The 18,149-nt window shown below is 41.5% G+C and overlaps 1 protein-coding gene across 1 annotated transcript in view; it reads right to left on the bottom strand.

Annotated features, from left to right (window-relative positions):
* Positions 1–17,448, bottom strand: part of ARHGAP21 (Rho GTPase activating protein 21) — a 168,567-nt gene extending 151,119 nt beyond the window's left edge. The window contains exon 1 of the mRNA XM_049705364.1: positions 17,238–17,448. The gene's annotated coding sequence lies outside the window, so the exon portion shown is untranslated. The remainder of the gene's footprint in view (positions 1–17,237) is intronic.
* Between the last annotated feature and the right edge of the window lie 701 nt (positions 17,449–18,149).

Below are 18,149 nucleotides of genomic sequence, written 5' to 3'. Positions count from 1 at the left end.
AATATTGTGCTGTCCTATTAATGAACATAGATTTTTCTCTTCAGTTATTTGTCTTCTTTTATCACCCTTGGTGAAGTTTTATAATTTTTACAATATCATTCCTATTTCTTTTTTTATTTTTTAATAAATTTACTTATTTTTGGCTGTATTGGGTCTTCGTTGCTTCGCATGGACTTTCTCTAGTTGCAGCAAGCAGGGGCCACTCTTAGTTGCGGTGTGTGGGCTTCTCTTTGCAGTGGCTTCTCTTGTTGCAGAGCACAGGCTCTAGGTGCGCAGGCTTCAGTAGCTGTGGCACACAGGCTCAGTAGTTGTGGCTCACAGGCTCTAGAGCGCAGGCTCAGTAGTTGTGGCTCACGGGCTTAGCTGCTCCGTGGCATGTGGGCTCTTCCCAGACCAGGGCTCAAACCTGTGTCCCCGGCACTGGCAGGCGGATTCTTAACCACTGTGCCACCAGGGAAGTCCCTCTACCTATTTCTTATTGCACTTATTCTTTATACTTTATAATGATTTGTGATTATATATTTTCAAACCATTTACTGGCATACAGAAAAATAATCAATTTTGCATATTTATTTTATAATCAACCAACTTACTGAACTCTCTCCTCAGTTCTAAGAGCTTCCGTTTCCTCTTCTTTCTGACATTTGTATCTATTTATTTTTCTTATTTTATCAATACTTGGTGACTAGAACAATCAGAGCAATTGTGGAAAATAGCAATTACTAAGTGAAGAACTTCTAGGTATTTCCTTAGCGCTTGCATATTCAGAAAAGTCCCTATGTCTTCTTCATAAATGAAAAAATGACTTTAGTTTACCTGTGCTATTTGTTTTTCCTTTTTAAAGTTCTCCTCATTTTACTCATTTTGCTTTTTAAATCTTGCTTTGCCTTTTTATCCCATCCTGTCATCTTTTTGGGTTTTTTTCTTCCTTCTTTGTCTTTCTGCTTTAATTCATTGAGACAGCATCTTCCTGCGCTTTGTGGAGGAAGGCAAAAAGATTCCTGAAATTCTTCAAAACTTTGTGGAGATTATTCTTTTCCTCTAGTCTTATACCACATTTTATAGACCCTTACTTTTCTTCTGTTTCTCATTCTTCAATCAGTTGAGATCTGGTCATACTTTTTTATCAACAGATAGAAGCGTGGACTGTCCTGACCCCACTCTGCAGATTTGTGGGAAGATGGAAGTCCTTTCCTGAATCTACTGTTTGAGAGCAGGTTAAAGTGCTACTTGGCCACTTGCTGGTTTTTAGGGTAATTTTTTTTTTTTTTTTTTTGTGGTACGCGGGCCTCTCACTGTTGTGGCCTCTCCCATTGCGGAGCACAGGCTCTGGACACGCAGGCTCAGCGGCCATGGCTCACGAGCCTAGCCGCTCCACGGCATGTGGGATCTTCCCGGACCAGGGCACGAACCTGTGTCCCCTGCCATCAGCAGGCAGACTCTCAACCACTGCGCCACCAGGGAAGCCCTAGGGTATTTTTAATTGTTGTGATTCTCCTCATGACATCTTATCTCACCCCTTGCACTTTGAAACTATGGAATGGTTGAAAAATTAATATCCTCACTAGGTACCTGTAATGGTTAATTTTTGTGTCAACTTGACTGGGCCATGGGGTGCCCAGATGTTTGATCAAACATTATTCTGGGTGTGTCTTTGAGGGTGTTTCTGGATGAGATTAATATTCGAATGAGTAGACTGAGTAAAGCAGATTACCTGCCCCAGTGTGGGTGGGCCTCATCCAATCAGTTGAAGGCCTGAATAGAAGAAAAAGGCTGAGGGAGAAGGAACTCCTTTTGCCTGACTGCCTTCCAGCTGGGGCATTGTTGTTTGTTTTTTGTTTTCTGTGCCTCTGAACTGAATCTGAAACACTGGCTCTTGGCACCTGCCAGCTTTTAGACTTGAACTACATGAGCAGTCCTCCTGAGTCTTCAGCTTGCCAACTGCAGCTCTTGAGACTTCTCAGCCTTCAACATTGGGTGAGTCAACTCCTTATAAAAAAAAATCTCTTTCTGTATACATTCCATTGGTTCTGTTTCTCTGGAGAACCCTGACTAATATAGCACTCCTACCAGCATTCTCTGATCTTGGCCCTCTCTGCCTTTGGAGCATGACACATGGAGTCTACACCGGCCATATAGTGATACTGCCACCAGTTTTCCTGAGCCCTACTTTCTGTGCCATCACTCTCTGGAATCAGAATCACCTCTGAATTAGAAAAATAAAAATGATAATGTAAATGTCTAACATTAATGGGAACTTACTAGGACTCAAGGGCTATGCTAAGAACTGTATACCTACTTTCCAGCTAATGCAAAAATACAGCAAGATGTGGGGCAAGGAGGAGTGGAGAGTGAGATGAGCAAGAAGAAAGTATCAGTGCTCTGGCTGCCAGATAAGGGTCTACAGACTAAGTACCACCTGCCCAATATTCCAGCTGGTACACGTACAGGGCCTCTGAGCGCAAGAATCACTGGAATGGTAAAAGTCATACTCCTGCCTCCTTCCAGGTGGTTTAGGTAAACTGTGAAGCAGTGTCTGGGAGATTATAGCAAGCTGAGCTAGACGGTGAACTCTGTGAGGCTGATTACAATTGTATTTATTGACAATATATTCCCAGTACCTTGCACTGTGGCTGGCATCAGATAAGTGCTTAGTATTTCCCATTAATGTTTGTCAAATCTACTTTTCCATTGGTCAAGATTCACCCCAAATTCTAATAAGTTGTATAACTGTCTTAATTTTCCTTGGGATAACTTTTCTTCTTTATTCTGTAGTTTCCTAGCTATTTTAATGGGCAGTTGGGAGAAATTTTATATTTTTTTAAACCAGAAGTCACCTTAATGAATTTTAAATGATATTGTATCAAAGCTGAGGAATGGCTTTACTACAGATCAATAAGACTACACAGGTCACAAATGGAATTAGTTGGTTAATGCATACGAGTCAGAAATATGAAGTGGGGGGGCTCCCCTGGTGGCGCAGTGGTTAAGAATCCACCTGCCAATGCAGGGGGCATGGGTTCGAGCCCTGGTCCAGGAAGATCCCACATGCTGCGGAGCAACTAAGCCTGTGCGCCACAACTACTGAGCCTGCGTGCCAAAACTACTGAAGCTGGTGCGCCTAGAGCCTGTGCTCCGCAACAAGAGAAGCCACCGCAGTGAGAAGCCCACGCACCGTAATGAAGAGCAGCCCCCACTGGCCGCAGCTAGAGAAAGCCCGCGCACAGCAACAAAGACCCAATGCAGCCAAAAATAAATAAATTTTAAAAAAAGAAAAAGAAATATGAAGGAGGAACGTGGTTTTGTGACTGAGTAAATACCTCCATTGGTCAGAGTCCATTTCTCATCTGTGCAATGAACAAAATTACAGCCACCCCCTTGGTGTGTGTGTGTGTGTGTGTGTGTGTGTGTGTGTGTGTGTTTGTTGGGGGAAGAGGGGCTACAATATGTCTATTGCATGGCTACAAAACTGCTTTGCAAACTGCCTATCCTATATACATGTTAGATGTTTTGCCTGCTATCACTATGATCATTTTCTGTCTCGTGTGCTAATCTATGGACAACATCTTTCTGTGACCAAGATTCCAACCACATATTTTATCCTGTCGTTCCCAGAAGCAACAGTACAGTATTATACTCAATTTCTCTACCAGATTCAAGGGTCATGATCCCTTTGGCAGGGAGAGAGTTACTGTCAGGAATATCCTGTTGGATCCAGGACAAACCATTAAAAAGTTGCGTAAGTCTTTGTCAGCTCTGAGTTGTTATCCTGCAGGTGTTTTGCTATGTTGACACAGCTCATGTTTGCCCTGCTTTATTTATTGCTCTTTCTTTTGGAGGAAATCATAGAGAAAACAGGACTCATCCCACGGATGGAAACAGTTTCTCTATTTAGCTGCTGAACTCCTCGGGAAAGAGGGAAGAAATCAGTAAGAGACGCACGAATGAATAAAAAATATTCACCTTCAAAACACACTAAAAGAGCAATGAAGGATCCAGATTAGAAGAACCTGTGTCTAGTGGGAAGCAGCCGCATAGCATCGGGAGATCAGCTCAGTGCTTTGTGACCACCTAGAGGGGTGGGATAGGGAGGGTGGGAGGGAGACGCAAGAGGGAGGGGATACGTGTATATATATAGCTGATTCACTTTGTTGTACAGCAGAAACTAACACAACATTGTAAAGCAATTATACTCCAATAAAGATATTTTAAAAAAAAAAGGAGAAGAACTTGTTCCAGAGGGACTCTTGAGCACCTGGAAATGCAGAGGAAAAAGTAAAAGCCAATTTGATTAATTTTAATTGAGTAAGTAATGCTTAATCACCAGTCATGTTCAAGGCTCTGACAGAGATACATAAAGGAAGTAAGATGCAGTTCCTGCCCTCATGTTGTTTATAGCTGAACAGAGACAATGAAGTGAGCAAACGATTCTAATATAAAGCAAACCACGAGAAAGTGGCTGTCGCCAACGTGACACCCCCATTCCAGTAGGTCTTTATTAATTATATGAACATATTTCTCAAATTATGTATTTTCTTGAAAATCATGTTAAAACCTTGTTCTCAAATACAGCACTTAATGAGTCCACTGAATAAACTTTCAGAGAATAAGATATGTGTTTGGGAAGAAATAAAGGTTTTAGAAAACCTAAGTAGCTTCTGTCCAGATGTCTGTCCCTGTGCTTGTTGATGGCCACTGGAAAGGCCGAGCATATAGGAAATAGTCTTCTTTCTAATATGAAAGGCATATTTGTGTCCCGTGGAATGAGAGGTATGTGTGGTATGAGAACAGGACCCAAGGTCACGGCAGGGCTCCCAGTTCTAACGCATATTTCCTGACTTAGGTCCCTCTGCATGGATCATGGCTTGTTGGGTATTCACACTCACAACTTCTACTGCATTTGTCCTAGGATGCTTAATTATTCTTGTAACTTTTAATTGTTCTCCCCTTTCTTCATAGTTCTCTGTCTTTGTTATGGTGGAGTTTCATTTCAGCCTTGAAACCCTTTCCATCTCATCTCCATTTCAGTAGCATGTTTTACAACAAAAATTGGTTCAGCAATTTTTTATTTCTTGAAACTTTTAACTCTTTGATGAAGTAAACGCTCAGAATTTTTATACAATTCTTATAAACAGATGCATTTTAAGTCTGAAGAGATGTCATATATTTAATGTCTTAACGAAGTAGAAATTTAAAGCCTACTTAAAAAATTAAATATTCAGAAACACAAGCTTTATAAACTGTCACTCATCATCTGTTACCTGACAAGATTAATATTTGTCTCATTTTTAAAGAACACGTATGTAAGAATAAAATGCAGAAATCTAAAGCATACATCTTGATCAAGTTTGATAAATGTATAATAAACCCATGAAACCACCACCCCAGTCAAGACAACAAACATTTCCATCACTCCAGAAAGTTCTCTCATGTCTCTGCCAGTTAATCCTCAACACCCAGGGGCAACCACTGATCTGAATCCTATCACCATGGATCCATTTTGCCTGTTCTTTCACTTCCTGTATGGAAAGAGACAGTTTTTACGCTTTTGTGACTGTCTTCTTTCCACATTCTGTTTTTGAGATTGGTCAATATGGTTGAGTATGAATATACTGCACTATATGAATATACCACAAACTGTCCATTCAACTGCTGATGGATATTTGGGTTAGTTCTAGTTTTTGACTATTACTAATAAACATTTACAACTAACCCAAGTCCACTTTCAAGTAGTTTCCTCACATACATCCACTGATCAATTCTCTGCTGCATACCTGAGGCGGACCTTTCTCTTTTTGTGCAAAACTCTCCTCCTTATTACTCTGTCCTGAATACTCCAGCTCCCACAGTCTCTCTGGACTCTGAGTGCCACCTCCTCAATTCAAGAAGTCACTGGGTTTTGCCTGGTTTTCTCTCTGTGCTGAAACCTAGAAGCTCCCAAACTCTCTCAAGCTCATAAGCTTAGGCAATCATAGCGCTCCCCTTTCTTACCTTCTGTTTCTCAGGGATCACTGTCCTTCATTGCCTGATACTGTGTCTTCAAAGTCATTGTTTCATATATTTTGTGTGGGTTGATTTACTGATTTATTTATCGATTTTTGGTTGTTGCTTGGTTGTTGCAGGTGGGAGAGTAAAACTGAGCTGGAAGCAGAGGTTCGTATTTCATAATTTTATTTTTTTATAAATTTATTTATTTATTTTTGGCTGTGTTGGGTCTTTGTTGCTGTGTGCGGGCTTTCTCTAGTTGCAGCGAGCTGGGGCTACTCTTTGTTGCGGTGTGCGGGCTTCTCATCGCTGTGGCTTCTCTTGCTGCAGAGCACGGGCTCTAGGCGCATGGGCTTCAGTAGTTGTGGCACGGGGGCTCAGTAGTTGTGGCTCACAGGCTCTACAGTGCAGGCTCAGTAGTTGTGGGGCACGGGCTTAGTTGCTCTGCGGCATGTGGGATCTTCCCAGACCAGGGCTCGTACCCGTCTCCCCTGCATTGGCAGGTGGATTCTCAACCACTGCACCACCGGGGAAGCCCTTCATAATTTTTGATGCTATTTCAAATGGATTGTTATTTTCTTTTTTTTTTTTTTGCGGTATGCGGGCCTCTCACTGTTGTGGCCTCTCCCATTGCGGAGCACAGGCTCCAGATGCACAGGTTCAGCGGCCATGGCTCATGTGCCCAGCTGCCCCGCGGCATGTGGGATCTTCCCGGACCAGGGCACAAACCCGTGTCCCGTGCATCGGCAGGTGGACTCTCAACCACTGCACCACCAGGGAAGCCCTGTTAACTATTCTTTTTCCATTTGCTTGTTTCTAATACTTAGAAATACAACTGATTTTTTTTTCCATCTTAACCTCCAAACAAGTATGGTTTTAACAAGATCATTGGATCCCTGGACCACTGGATTAGGGAGGAAGAACTCACAGCTGAATGGAGAAATTACTAACAAGGCTACATGGAGGAGGTGGGACTTGAAAGATATGTAGAATATAGCATAGATAAAAGCTTCAGCATGAACAAAGCACAGAAGAAGGCATGACCAAGGATTCCAAGTTGTTCAATCTGAATGAAAGATCGATTGTGAGTAGAGGATTTGAGAAAAGGGAAGTCTCTACATGTATGATATATAAACATAAAACTTCTGTGGGAAAGCCTTCTCTGAGCCTCCAGATCAGGGGACGTTATTTGAAATAACCTTAATTTCTCATTCATAAAGTGCTGACAATTCGAATTAACTTTTTGTTTGCCCATTCATGCAATGTTTGTCTGCCATACGAGACTGAAAATTCAGTGAGGGCCTGAATCAGGCCTGTTTTTCTCATCACTGTATTTCCAGCACTTAACAATGAATATTCATCGAAGGAATGAATAAATGGAACCAGGATAAGAAGTCTGAATTTGATTTCATATGCAATCAGAGTCTTTAAAAGTATGTGCTGTAGGAGAATGATTTGTCCAGAGTTGTGTGTTAGGAAGATTTTTCTGGCAGCATGGAGTGAATGAATTAGAGGGAAGCGAGGATGAAGAGAGGCTACGGGAATAGTTTCGACAGGAGGCAAGGTAAGCCTGAGCCATGGCGGTGTCATAGAAATTGGAAGGAAACAGATAAAAAGGATTCTGTAGAGGGCAAACCCACAAAATATGAAAATTGTGGAGGAGAAGGAACAGAGAAGTCACATATACCTGACATTTTGAGAGTGGGGAATTAGGAGGAAAACGGTGCTGTTTATAGAAATAGCAGTCTATTAGGAAGAGCTGGTTTGGGGGAGGGAGCTGTCAATCTTGAGTGTTAATTACCTATGGGCTTTCTAAGTGGCAACTGGAAACAGTGTGGATCTCGAAACAGAGCTGTGGATTAGGAACGTAGACATGAGAATCGTCCAGCTAAAGGGGATACTTAGCCAGGTGAAACTGGTGAGAGACACAGAGAGAGAGAGAGAGAGAGGGAGAGGGAAAGGAGAAGGAGGAACCCAAAGACACAATTTCAGGGGTATTAACTTGAGGAGGCAGGAGAAAGTCTACAAAAGATAGGAATGAAGAAACTTTTCTAAAGTAGGGAACAGAACCCATAGAGTGTTACATTGTGAAAGGAGAGCGTTTGAGGCTACTTAACTAAATATATAGAAAGCTTGAGTAACACAAAGACAGAAAGGGCCATTGGCTTTGATCATTAGATTATGAACAAACTTCAAGATAATAACACATGTATTCTAAGAATCACTTGGCTCTTAAAATAATCCATTAAGGCAAAGGGCGGGGGGCATTATTACCCCCACTATGTAGATGAAGCAGCAGAATCTCAGAGAGTTCAAGTGGCTTCCTCAAGGCCACACAGACATGAAGCATCAGAGCTGGATTGTACCCCAGTGCCATCCTTGATATCGTCCTCTAATACCACACTGCATCCGATTCTTTCTAAGATTCCTCAGAAAAATGTGTTTGTTCTCAGATCTATACTCTGTTTTAATTCACCTCATTATTGTCTATTTCCCTAGGAAGCTTATAAAAACACTTGGATCCTGCTAATATAAAGATTGATATCCGTAGCTATTGTCAATAACTTAGAAGGAGTAAAGGCTCAGAATCCTTGTTTACCATCAGAGGGTGTTGTTTCTTGAAATAACACAGGTAAATGAATATTAGGGGATTTCTTTTTCTGTTACAGCAGCGAACACCAACTAAGGAGAAGGTCAAGTTTTCCTCATCAATTCTATAAGTTTCCTTAGGTTCAAACTTGATTAAGGACTCAGGTATTCACTTACTTCATCTAATTAGTGACTTACAGTTATTATCCTAAAGTCATATAAGAACATCAGTAGCATTTTAAATATCAGTAACACTTTATTATAGTACTATAAGGCCCAGAACAACAGGCTTATTGTCCCAATGTTATCAAATATTCATCCTGAAAGGCACAGGTGTGTGGTGAGGGGTGGAGAAAAGGCTCAGAGGATTCTGGTTTACTAATTTACTATTTTTTTTAAATACAGATTCGTTATTTATTTATTTATTATTGTTGTTATTTGGCTGCATCAGGTCTTAGTTGCGGCGTGCGGGATCTTTATTGTGGTACGCGGGCTTCTCTCCAGTTGTGGTGTGTGTGTTTTCTCTCTCTAGTTGTGGCGCGCAGGCACCAGGGCACGTGGGCTCTGTAGTTTGCGGCACGCAGTCTCTCTAGCTGAGGCGCAAGGGCTCAGTAGTTGTGGCTCGTGGGCTTAGTTGCCCCGCAGCATGTGGGATCTTACTTCCCTGACTGGGGATCGAACTCACATCCCCTGCATTAGAAGGCAGATTCTTTACCACTGGACCACCAGGGAAGTCCCCTACTTTTTTTCATTTTTTTTTTTTTTTTAATCTTAAGAAAGAAGAAAGACATCGCAGAGAGTTAAGCTGATAGGCTTGGTTGCTGTCTTAAATAAGAAGCTAATATGAGATGATAATATGAATATGTGCTGTTGTCATCTTCCAAAACTTCTATAACAAATAAACAAGAAAATAACTGTTCTACCTGTAGAATCTGTTGTTAGAATCTGTGAGTAGAGTCTTGGGGCTGCTGATTTCTGTGATGGGCATTTACATGTAGGAAGAATTGACCCCATAGCAATCAGTGGTCATTAAAATGCTTCCTATGAGTCCAAAGAGGCTGGTTCATTTAGTTCAGAGAAGAGTTGCAGTTACTGTCCTGAAAGGCTTAATGTCAAGGCCTCACAGGAGGGCAGCCCCTCTGAGCAAGAGAGAGCTCTTTATCATGAGCAAATAAAGGTGTGAGCATGCTCTGAAAGGTATGCATAGCTGTCTCACTAGTGCCTCAGAACGTAAAGCTCACACCACAGTTTTGGGTAGTCTGCTCTTTCTTTGAGGGTCTCCATTTAGTGGGTATGCTGACCCCTTTGACTAGGACTACAATTTCTTTATGAATTGGTATGATTTTTCAGAAGAAAATGAGGACAATTTTAAGAACATCTCCATGGATATTCACTTTCCCCTTTTCCAAAAAGTAATGAGACAAGCCTACAGGCTTGGTTCCATTTTGGTCAAATTGCAAATATGTGACATTTTAGGAATCTTGGGCTGTTTTATTCTTCACACCCATTTAACCACAGTTTGGTGACTGGGGTATGATGGAATAAAGCAGTTCTGTAGAATCAGTGCAGTTCTGTTTCTGGGATTTTGTAGCAACTATGGTTTCAGGAGAGAATGGAAAAAATAAACACACTTAGCAACTCAAAGGCCAGCTGCTTTAAAACTGGCTTGGACATTCTGGACTCATCACCATGACGGTTTCTTTTTTGTTGCTGTTGTTCTAAATTGTAAACAGACTTGTGTGGATTCTTCTTTTGTGTATTTATATTTGGGGAAGGAGCAGATGGGGGCATTCCTCTTTTCTACATTTATATAAACTTCAGAAATCTAAAAACGTAAGGCCCAGATTTCATATTTTTTGAAAACTAAGAGAAAAGACTTGAAAGAAATGTAATTGATGACTACTGGTACCATTTCCTTCCACTTTAAGGGAAACTGGATAATAGTATCCTCCCCCTAAGTAACACTCTCTAGCCTAGAGTGTCAAAGAGCTTTAGAAAACATTAATTTAGACTCAGAGACCTCAACTGTACTGACTTGCATTATAAGGAATGCAAGAGAAATGTGATATAGAAGCTTAATTAGTAGAGGTTAACTGAATTACCCAAGTTTATACAGTAGCATACCTGGAGGTTACCCATTCACTGAGTATCCCCTCTTTAGGTCTGGGTAAAGCTCTTGAAATTGAATTCCCATTACTATGGTGCATCCAATAATTTTGTACCTTCTATGATACCCAAAGATATATATCTTTTATATATACATCATGATGGGGCACCCTCACAATATGGTAGAAAGTGTGCTGCCTGGAAATACAGAACCTAATCCCAGCTACACCATTGCCTGAGTTCTGCGACCTCCAGTATGGCATTTTCACAGAACCCTAGACATCATTTTGGAGAAACCGTAAAAATAAAGGGTATAGTAGATATTTGGGAGGTAACTCACCAAAATTTATTCTTTTCTTCTGCTTAAAGTACTCTGAGGTTTTTTTGGATTTTTTTGCAGGGCGGGGGGGGGGGATCTCTTTATGAATCTATTGTATATTAGTCATGAAATTATAGTAATTACAGTGGGATTGACCCAGGCATGGGCCTGATTGGCTTAAACCCAGAACGTTCTATCTCTCTCGCCACAGGATTACTGAGAGATAAACATCATTAAATTTGGGTCAGTGAGACATGTCCATACAGAGGGTAAGACTTCTGAGAAGTTATTTCCCTCACTCTTCTAAGTACTCCCCCCACCCCACCCACCCAAGTTCTTCTTCCTCTGATGGGAAGGTCTGGAACTACTAGCTATTGTCACCATGAATGGATCTGACCTTAAGACAAGCTGAGGCACTGGGGGGAGGGGAGGAAGTGAGGGGAGGGTAGACATGAGAGATAAACAGGAGGAGGAACCCACATGGCTTTAAGAACCCTGAGTAAGTCCTGGATTATCCAACTATGTGAACCAAAAAATTCCCCACTCTTCCATTCTTTGGTTAAGTCATCTGGGGCCAGGTTTTCTTCTACCTGCAACCAAAAGCATCCTTATTGCTATAAAGGGGTTGAATCAGAATGTAGTCACTACAACCACACTGGCCAATAGAAATTTCTGTGATGATGAAAATATTCTGTAAAGGCACTGACCACTATGGTAGCTACACGTGTCTGTTGAGTTGTAGCTGGTGAATGAGAAAAGCAGTTTTTGATCGAATTAGTTAAAATTTCAATAGTCACATACTGCTAGTGGCTACTATTCTGGACAGCAAATCACTGGATAGTCTTTAAGATCTCTGATAGTTCTAACATTGTTTGATTTTATGAGTGTACTCAGTGCCCGTAACACCCACGAATAGATCCAAATGTGACTGAAACTAAAATCTTTTGCCAACACACACAAGACATCTGATTTCCAGTAAGAAGGGAGACATGAGGTTTATGTTTTCAATTAAAGCTGCTATGGCAGCTAATTTATGAGCAGATGATAAAAAGATCAATATGCACTACTTCTTTCCACATTAGGCATTTTATAGCTGGGAGGACTTGGACAAAATACATGAAATCTCTAATGATATTTTGAGGATTAACTGAGATAATGCATGTAAAGGATTCAGCACAGAATCTTGCCCAGAATAAACTTCAGTGAATGGCAGTTGTGCCTGCTGCCACTACTGTTACTCAAGACAGACATTGATGACCAAATGTCACCACCCCTTAGTATCTAGAAACGCATCTGACTGAGTAGACCAGTGATAGATCACTGACATATTGAAGTTGGAAAAGGCTTAGAGAGCAAGTAATCCAATGAGATATAGTTGCAGAGGGTTAAACTAAGTCTCAGTCATCCAAGTGACCAGGAAGTTAGTACAGGAGAGAAATTAAAACCAAGACCTCCTGGTTCAAAATTCAGGGCCCTGGGTATTTTCTTTTACTGTACTTTATTTTGCTTCACATTTCCCCAGATTTTTCAAACTTCCTGGCATTTTCTATTCAACTTAGCAAACAAGTTAATACTGGTGACTTACAGAAAACTCCATTTGCATTCTAAGCAGTTTTATAATAAGATAATCTTTTCAAGATCACTTAACCTCATGGTTAACTCTACCTTCACTCTTCAAGAAGTGACGGGGGCGGGGCGGGGGGGGGGGCTTCCCTGGTGGCGCAGTGGTTGGGAGTCCGCCTGCCGATGCAGGGGACACGGGTTTGTGCCCCGGTCCGGGAAGATCCCACATGCCGCGCAGAGGCTGGGCCCGTGAGCCATGGCCGCTGAGCTTGCGTGTCCGGAGCCTGTGCTCCACAACGGGAGAGGCCACAACAGTGAGAGGCCCGCATACCGCAAAAGAAAAAAAAAAAAAGAAGTGATGGGAAGGCTTTGGTTGTCAATGTTATTCAATGTCTGGAGCATAGCTGTTTAAAAGATTTCAAAAATTCAACACTGTTTGGATTTCTTTCTCTATTTCCTTTTTTTTTTTTTTTCTTAGCAGAGACAAAAATCTTTTTCTTGAGTTTCTAGTATTGTATTATTATGGTCAAAGGTGGAATCGTGGTATAAATTCCTTACCGGATCACAGATTTTCCTCTTTACTTCCTTCTCTTGTTCATGGGCTGCCATTTTGTTGCTTTCAAAATGGAGCAAACAAGGCTTAAAAACAATATCCCTGCTGATTCAACACTGAGTTAGTTCATCTATGGGTCAAGGTGACAGGACATAGCTCACTGACAATTTATCACTAAATAAGCAGATACGGTTTGTTCCACACCTCCAAGTTCAGAAGTTTCAAAGTCATCTCAATTCTGCCCATGGCACTCGAGGGATGAACTGGTTAGAGTGTGAATTTTGCAGCTGCACTAAATCATTAAAAAGTTATTATTAGGGCTTCCCTGGTAGCGCAACGGTTGGGAGTCTGCCTGCCAATGCAGGGGACGCGGGTTCGTGCCCCGGTCCGAGAGGATCCCGCATGCCGCGGAGCGGCTGGGCCCGTGAGCCATGGCCGCTGAGCCTGCACGTCCGAAGCCTGTGCTCCGCAACGGGAGAGGCCACAGCAGTGAGAGGCCCGCGTACCGCAAAAAAAAAAAAAAAAAGTTATTATTAGATTGATATTCTTATTAGTGATCAACACATTACGGCAGAAAGTCAGAATGAAGAGGTGAGACCCCATATGAGTTAATTTTGCATTACATTGCTTCTACATGGATCTATACCTTTTAAGCTATTGTATGAAATTAACTACAAGTATTTTGAAGGAAAGATATGATTTACAGAGACTTTTTTTGTCTTGCCATCCATCTCAGGCCATACCAGATGTTCTAAGAGGATCACCTCAACTACCTGAAAAGGGAGAAAGAGTCCTATTCTTCCATACTCTTAAAAAAAAAATTATATATATATAATATCAGTAGACCGTTCTTTCCATGGCTGTAAGAAAGAGAAAAAAGGTGTTCCTAGGGCTGCTACACCTTTTTCCTTTCTCATAAGAAAGTTTAGGGGAACAAACATTTTCTCCAAATAAATGTGTGCCTTTTTTGATGCCAAAGAATTGGTTTTCCCAAACATTGTTACATATTAGTCTTCTAAGATGACACACACAGACTATATATATATATATATATATATATATATATAGTCTGTGTATATATATATAGTCTGTGTGTATCATCTTAGAAGACACTATATATATATATATTTCAACTACTTTAGGGTTTAAATTGGCTTTGGGTGGCTAGGGTGGAAACTAATCATGGATTTCAAAATTATTTTTAGGAAATATCACCCAAGCTCCAAAAAGGAGACTACAAATTTTCAGAACAAACTCCACTGGAGAAGCTGGGAACTTGCTATATTTCAATCAGGTTTAAAATCTGAATGATATTAGCTCAAACATTTTTTTAACAATATAATTAAATTTATGAGCAACAGTACAAAATAAAATAACAAATTCTAAAAATATAATAATGAAGGTTATATGAAAAACTTTAAAATGTAAAGCATTAATGCACACGAAAGGCTACCAGGCCTCTTCAGGAAGGCATTTGAACACTGGTAACCAAAAAAATGTCCTATTGGAAAAATAAATGTTATGGTTGATATACACATACAAAAGATGCGATAGGTCAATGTTAATCATATCATCCATTGCAGTTTCTTCACTTTGAAAGCACTGAGAGATCCAGTAGTGAGTCATAACTGTTATTTCCAAACTAGATCAATTCTGAAGGAAACCTATTCCTGAGACTAACTGATAAATGTCATCTGTAATGGGAAACATTTGCTTTCTGGCTAGTTAAGTGCATTTAGGTAGACAGTAATGAGTTGCAGCTGAAGGGTGGAGCTCCTCTAAAAGGAAGTATACTTTTTCTTTGCCAAATATAATGAAAAAAGTATGACTTCCAACTGGCCCACTATTGATATTCATTCAAGAAAGATTCTTGCAATATGACTCTTTCACAGGAAAAAAAAAAAACACTGGAAAATCAGAAGAGTGGATTATTACAGTTCAATAAACAGTGAGGAGATGTAAGAAGAATAATCCCGATTTATCACTATAGAAACGAAGACACAGATGAAAACAAAAAATAGACATGGCTTAAAGTACAGGAAAATAAGTGTATGATAAACCACATATTAGAATGGGCTAATTTTTGTTTTAGTTACAAATAAATCCAAAATCTCAGGTGCTCAAGACAATAACGGTTTATTTTTCACTCTGCTCCACGTCTGGCATGGGTTTGCAAGGGGGGGTTTGCTCATCCTTAAAAACACTGACTTGAGGGAAGTTTCTAGTTGGTATGCCGCAGGGATCTAGTCTGTTAAACATTTCTCCTGGTGATCTGATTTAGGACACTGACTGAACTCCAATTATGTTTGCAGACAAACGATGGCAGACTGGAAGATGTAGCTAATATGGCCTTAATAGGCTGTAACAATGGGTCCAAGAAAACAAGTTGAGGTTTCAAAGAGTTAAAAGTATAACCCTACACTTGAGTCTAAACGATGTAAACCATATATCCCAAAGAGGGGACATATTAAAAAAATTTTTTTTTTTCTCGTAGGAGGTATGGTTTAGAAATAGAACGTACGGGAAAGATTTCAGGATTTCAATTTACTATAAGCACGATCTGAGTCATCAGGGTTAAGTGATTGTGAAAATAACCAGGTGAAACTGAGCTGAAAAGCAATCACACGAAGAGTCCCTGAAAGTCTTTCTTGAGGCCAGAGTTTACCAGGGGATTTGCATTTACTTCTCAGGACCATATTTTAATCAGGGGACAATGACAAATGAGAACAGGGTCACTCAGGATGGCGGGGAAGAATCACATCACATGAAGGATAGTTGAAGGATCTAAGGGTGTGGAACCTGAAAATATAAGACTAAAGAAAAGGTGGTCTTCAAGTATCAGAAAATCTGGTATGAAATCCCATGAAAGAAAGATGACACTTGCTCCCTCTTCTCCCAGAGGGCAGAATCATTCATTCATTCATTCATCATTCAACAAACATGTATTGAGCACCTATTACTTCTTACTAAGCAAGATTTTAGAGGTACAGGAATAAAAGCAACCCCAAAAACACAGTCTAATGCAGACGAAGGACAAGTTCCAGCTTTCTGAAACTTGCATTTATGTCTCTCATGGCAGCACTGTTCCTTGGGCTGGCATAGCCCCCGGGCAATGTGCTGTCTTCTGTGTGGGACTGGTTTATTGTTCAGACTCATGGTCTGTATGGTGTACCTGACCCTGTCACCATCCAGCAAAAATCTTTCAAAAGCTCCCAGTTACCTTTACAATAAAATCTAAAATCCCAAGGGCACCCAAGGCTGTTTTCAAAATCTCTGTTTTCATCAATATCTCCTGCCACCCCTAACGCCAGCTATTTTACTTTTTTTTTTTTTTTTTTGCGGTACACGGGCCTCTCACTGTTGTGGTCTCTCCCGTTGCGGAGCACAGGCTCCGGACGCGCAGGCTCAGCGGCCATGGCTCACGGGCCAGCCGCTCCGCGGCATGTGGGATCTTCCCGGACCGGGGCACGAACCCGTGTCCCCTGCGTCGGCAGATGGACTCTCAGCCACTGCGCCACCAGGGAAGCCCTCCAGCTATTTTAAATTAATTTCAGTTCCCTAAGTGTGCCATGCTTTCTCGCTGCCTTCACAACGCTGTGTGCCCTTCCTCATTGCCAGCCCCCCAGCTGACTTCTGTTTTTCCAACATGACAACTCAGTCACTGCCTACATCGGGAAGCCTCCATGACTCCCACTGGCGGTGTTCCATGACCCTTCCTCCGGGCTCCGTGGCACACAGTGCCCCTTCGTTACTTATCCTAGTGAACTGTCAGTTACCTAGAAACTCCCTGAAGACAGGAGTGTTTCCTCTTGGTACGTCAGCACCAGCTGCAGTGGGTGGCACAGAGCTGGTCCTCAGAAGTGCCTGTGAAACGTATCAACGAATGAAGGGTTCCGACTGAGGCAACAGGTAAGTATTCCCTGTAACAACTTTCAACGAAGTATAATCTATAAAAACATTGAATCACTATGTTGTACACCTGAATCTAATACTGTAAATCAACTATACTTCAGTTAAAAATAAACAGATCAGTATTCCCAAAGACTGAGCTGTTCACTGACTTTCAACTTTTGAAAATGAATCTAAATAAAGGAAATGTGAGAGAGATCTTCAGAAACTCACTTCTAAGGTCAAGACCACCGTTGACTTCCAGGCAACAGGCATCCTAAATCAGCCAGGTAACAGGAAGCACTCCCCGAAACTTGCTTCACAGGGACGCAGGGAGAGGATGAGGATGGATTATTGACAGTCATCATCAAAAGGTGATATCCATTCGCTGCTTTGTAAGTTGTGCTGGCGTCGCAGGGGGCATCCAGCATTTCTCTCCCGTGTGAAGGCTGGCACCAGGCAGTCCATGCGTCGGGGCAGTAAAACAATCTCGCATGAAGGGCAGCACGTTGTCCGTGGGCAGTGCCAGCCCAAGGAAACAGTGCTGCCTTTGAGAGACACAAAGAGCCACTGTCCTTGCCTCTTTTTTTCTTCTTCGAAAACTGTAAGAGTCCAAAACTCGCTGTGGAGATAACAAAGGCTCCTCGCAGGCTGAGCAGAAGGCTGTAGTCATTTCACCTGTAGAGCCCCAGCCAAAACGAGCCCACGGGCCACAGCCCACAAGATTAAGGTAGTCAAGCATCCTTTTCACCTGGACTGTAATCTGAAAGAAAAATAAGCTTTGCAGAAAAAAAAAAGAATGTCCCTTTTTTTCTCTGCCTCTATCGGTTCTGGACTGCCCTGTTCTCAACAACAGAGAGAACTGGCTCCCACAAGCCAGGATGTCTTCTTGGTAATGTTTACCACACATGCTGGTATCTTCCACGATGCTTCCATTATATTCACTTACTATAAAAAGACTTAGCAGTTATTTCAGCAAAGACTGAGGGACCATCCATAGAGCAGGTCCTGCACTAAATGGGAGGTTGGACTGACTGACCACTGAGATCCCTTCCTGGTTCTGTAATTAGAAGGCTGGGAGAGGGAACTTGTAATTCATTCAAACCTGTGGTCACCCGGTAGTCACATTAATAGCCAAATGGCTCA

The sequence above is a fragment of the Orcinus orca genome, chromosome 2, assembly GCF_937001465.1.
Source record: "Orcinus orca chromosome 2, mOrcOrc1.1, whole genome shotgun sequence".
NCBI lineage: Eukaryota > Metazoa > Chordata > Mammalia > Artiodactyla > Delphinidae > Orcinus > Orcinus orca.
This window is presented reverse-complemented; position numbering and strand designations above follow the sequence as displayed.